This window comes from Streptopelia decaocto (assembly GCF_964273445.1).
Source record: "Streptopelia decaocto genome assembly, chromosome: 3".
In the NCBI taxonomy this organism is placed as follows: domain Eukaryota; kingdom Metazoa; phylum Chordata; class Aves; order Columbiformes; family Columbidae; genus Streptopelia; species Streptopelia decaocto.
The window spans coordinates 59,694,288-59,699,344 of NC_138656.1; positions in this window are offsets into that span (position 1 = coordinate 59,694,288).

Sequence of the window (5,057 nt, forward strand, 5' to 3'; positions counted from 1 at the left end):
GTCTACTACTTGGTCCCAAAAGTCAGGGGCAAGGTTAAGACAACACAATGAAGTTCGCATCATTTATGCCCTCACACTATTGACTCCAGGACTCAAAAGCCTGTCTGAAGTATCTTCCACCGTGTCAGTGCAGTGTGCACCTATGGCAGTCAGAGGGAGCGACAGTACTTTGCAGGGAAGTCAGGCTTAGTTTGGAGTCCTCACCACCACACTTCGGGGTTTTCAAAAATGCAATACAGACGTTTCTGGGTCTTGTTCATGCCTGTGCAGTTTCAAATTGATGCGGTTAAACCAGTGCAAGCTCCTGCATGCAGGTTTATCATGCCCTGACCTCTGTCAAAACAATCAGAAGAAAATGAGAGTTCAGTTACATAGTATTTTTTCTGCAGATTATAAACACCCATTTTAAAATTTGGCCTAATGTCTCTGGCTTAGCTCACAAAACTACATTTCTACTAATCAGCAGCTGAGCTCAGGGGGGAGAAAGTATTCATTAATAGTCTGGCCTGGGAAGTCCAGCTGCTCTAGGTGCGTGTGTTTGCACAGGGGTGGCAGCTGGGCGGCAAAGGGACAACAGTGCAGCCGTGCTCTCAGTGCAGGGGCAGAGTGGGGCTGGGCTCTCCAGCGCTCCCCTCCTGCCAGCACATTTTCATCAGAGAAGGTCAGGCTTGCACCATGCCAAAATACACACAAAGAACAAATCTCCAGTGAGGCCACGACATTACCATCCCTGTGGAGGAGAATGCTGGCATGTAGATGTTGTCCTTGGCAAAAGCCAAGCGCAACCCACTGACTCCCCTCTCCAGGAGTTCTTGCATTGGGCTATGCCCAAAGCTACAGGTATTAACTCCTACCAGCTCTAGTGATTATACTGACAAGAAAGACCAAAGGAAGCCCTTTGTACTTGACAACAATTTATCCCAAGTAAACTAAGCTAGTAATCAAACACCTTGGTTGAAGTTCACCTCGTCTTCACTAAAATGCGAATTCCACCTTTGCCCTAGTCTGTTGTGTCAGGACACACCTCCCTCCAACTCTGCTCTGCTGCACAGTCTTGAGAGGGGAAGCAAAACATCAATTCTCTCATTACCTCCTTCTTTTCTTTCTGTGAAAAGGATTTAGAGGGTAGTTCCTCATTAATAAGAACTCTTTTTTAATGAGACATCCACCAAATACATGACTAGACTCAGTGCTCAGTGCTCATTCTTCGCAGTACCTGTACTCTTAATTTCTGGTGTCCAGCAATTAACAAACCAAAGCACTAGTAGAAATCCTCTCCTGGCATAAACAGGTACACCACCATTTCCATGGCCTTCAGGAGACAAAGGGCAGCTGCACTGCCAAAATCCTGGCTTGGCTTCCCACATCTGCTGCAAGCTACTCCTTTCTCATTTGTTTTGGACACAGATGGGCAGCTCCTGAAAGCCATTAGGATCTTCCCAGTGAGCAGAAAGATGGCTGAGCAATCCTGCTGCACCTCCACAGGCACGGTGCCTCGCACTATTCACATCATGGCAGTAATAGCAAGCCCCCAGATCTTCCTCCAGCACAGAAGTAATGCAACAAGGAGCTGCATGACACATCTGTGTGATACAAGGATCATGAGCAAGCTCACGGTGCTTTATGTTCCCCTGGGCAACAGCTATTATGCCACCGACAGCAGCTCCCCTGCAGCAACAGGGGCAGTTAAGTGTCATTCCTTTTCCCCTTCGTTTTCCTTGCAAACCTTTAAGATAAATGGTCCTCAGAAGCAGATTACAGATGAGGGAGGCAGAACACAGAAGCAAAATAATTCAGCTCAGTCATACCTATGCTGGCCCTTTCCAGGGCTGGATTCAGTCTCCCTGCGTTGGATCTGCACCTGCAAGCACTGAGGTGCAGAGCCAGCTCGGTGGGTTTGGCAGGAGCCAGGCCTGTGCTCCCCTGGCAGTGAGCATCCCTTCAGCACCAGCACGGGTGGGAGGGAAGAGGTGAAGCAGCAGAACAGGGACTCTTGCAGCCAGACCCATGGGAAGTTAAATTCAAGCAAGGTACAAGCACTGCCAATTTCTAAGTGAGGACTGCTTACAAAAACATGAGGAAAAACTGCCATAAACCTTCTGACACGAAACGCCCCTTAATCTGCACTGGACCTGTACACCAACCAACCTGGCTGCCGCACCCTCTCTGGCAGTGAATTACAGCTTATGGGGTATTTTGCTCCCGACCATTCAGTTCCCAAGTTCTCCCTGGCCATATGCCAAACTCTGTAGGCCGCTCCCTTTCCAACATCGGTCCAGCCAGCCAGTCTAGTGCTGACTGCACAGAATGGAAAGGCTGCCCGATGGAGAGGAGACTCCCACACAGTTCAATATATGCTTTGGCAGAAAATTGATATTAAAAAGCAGGCTAAACTCAATTACTATTTGTGTAACTAGAGTATCCTGGTTACAGACCTTGTAACCATAGCAATTATTTAAACAAAGTTTTAAAGAAAATACTCCTTCATTATTAAAATGTTTTTCCTTGATTCTGATTCAGTTTCTTGACCTTTCTCTTGCCTCAGGTCTCAGAGACGCTGTCTGCCTCCAGGTCTTACAGAAGACAAAGGAAGATCTCAGCCCAGAGGTGCTGAGTATCCTCAACCAGTATTTGTGTCTCGTGCCAACAGAATGCTTCTTCCTAAATATACAAATACGAAAAGATCGGTTTGCCATGTGGGGACTGAGAGGTTTGTGAACATTATAGAAGTAATGGGCTAGCAGGGATGTTTATTAGAACAAGTCCCCAGCAATTAAACTGAGCCTACTATTAATGACATTCCAAACAAGCTATTAGGTTGGAGCCAAACTCACTTAAAAGCTTAGGCATTGAAGAAAAAAAAAAAAAAAAGCCAAAAAAAAAGATGGAAGTATTTGGCAATTTATATTATTATTTAAGTCTCTATTTTATGGCTGGATTACCTTCTGTCTCCAAAGACTCCACTCCACAGTTACGACTCTGACATTAGTAGGAGTCATGCAGGCATCACACAAAGGCAGCATTGATTTGTTATTCTGTAAGTCTATCTGGATAACCTGGGAGAATTTTATTTTGAAAAGATCCTGTAGGAGCTTTTTATTTTTTTCAACTGCTTGTTAAATGAGTATGTAGGCAGGAAAATGGGACACAGAAGCAGTAAGATGGATGTGATCTCCACACGTGTTTTTCTCACAAGAAAACAAGTGCAATGCCTGTTTAACAAAAGGGAGTAGCTTCAGGGTTATATTAGATAATGGAGCGAGATGTAAATTCTTGAATATACAGCACTCCAGGCTGGTACATTAGAAAAAATGAAATATTTTCCTTCATGGGAAGGATCAGATTTCTTCTTGGAACGTGGCTTGAGAGCTGCTCCTGGATGCCACCACGGCTGGTTCAGCCCTGCAGCTTCGCTCACGTGAGCATCTCATCAAGTACTGAGTTAAGAATCTACACCAGCTGCTGTGGTTTCCCTGCACATCCCATGGATGTTGGTTGGACATCACTGAATGAAAAGCAAATGTGCAGGAAACACAGTGACTAATACATGCATTTGAGGCCAAAAAATACTAACGTACCAAGTCAAGCACAGCAGCTGCAGCCTTAACAGGAAAGCAGGTTTTGTTTTATATGGCCAGGTTAAACCATCATCAGAATGAACAGAAGTTATTGCACAGAGTACTGTCAGAATAGAAATGAAATACAAATATAGCTGTGTGAAACCTGGACACATATTTTTAAGTGCACACACCCACACACATACGCAGCCTGAAGAGTTCACTCCCCTCCACTGACAAAATCAGGGTTGCCTCCAGCAGGAACATGAGCCAAGGCTTGCTCCTAACCCAATTTGCCCCTGCCACCCCTATTTTAACTATATACTATATCATGTAGCAGCTTGAAAAGGTTTTTTTCAGCGACTTTTTCTTCCCTCCATATTCTCACTACTCAGTTTCTTTTAGCAACACAGTAATACCACAGCAGCTCAAACTGGAAATTCTGCAGTTTAGTGCTTAGTACCATATGCCTTCCCCCAAAGTGGTAAAGACTGCAGTAATTAAACTAGGGAAACTGTCTCCCTGAAATATTATTAATAGTTCTCATTTAGATTTCCCCCGTAGGCCTAAGGCGTAAACCATGAAGTGCTTCAGCAAGATATCAATATGGAATCACTGTGTTCACTTCCAATTATTTGATGGTAGCTTTTTTAGATTTCCACCTCGTGATCAGATCATTATTTTAAGAGACAGCTATCTAGAAGAGTGCATTTCACAATTAACACAACACAGTTTTTCCGCTTCAAGGTTATTCAAGCCAGCCACTGTATCTGCTTCCAAAATAAACCTGAACAGCTACGGCTGACTCTTCAGAGAGCATTTCCAATCTCCGAATCACACCTTGTCTCTCTCGAGCCATGGCTCTCCTTCTGCTGTGGGAGTATTAATATGCAAAGGCTGAAAAGCCATGCTGTAGGCATACAGAGCAAGGTTTGCTAACATGCATGATTAGATGATTATTCAGACTGCTGAGAACACTATGCAGGAAGCAAGGACTTCAGGATCCCTCCCTTGCAATGAGGTTTCAGAGATGAAGTGTTCAGCTGTAACATGGGAAAGCCTTTTGCCTAGTGCTACTGTATTCCCTTCTCCCCTGCAGAAGCCCTTCTGATATTTCTCAGACACCAGAGGGCATATTTCCATTAACAGGCTCAACCAGAAATGAAGGATTCAGCACTGTGTCCTCTATTCATCCCCACTGGCAACAGCCAGAGCAGCACAAAGTTGCTCCCAAAACAGCTCCTACAGGACACATCATGCTATGGGAGGAGCATTTCCAGTGTCAACAAAGCGAATGGGACTTCTCTTTTGCATGGGGACACATCCCCCCTCCCCATCACCCTTCGAGTATAGCAGTCTTCAAAACGACTACATCAAAGCTTCATTTTAATTGACACTGAAAACCTGTTTGCACTGTGCCCTTTAACACTATAGAGTAATATAAAGAGCAAGTGTAAGAAACTAGTCAAAAGAACAAGGGGAAAAGAAGAACCCACACCA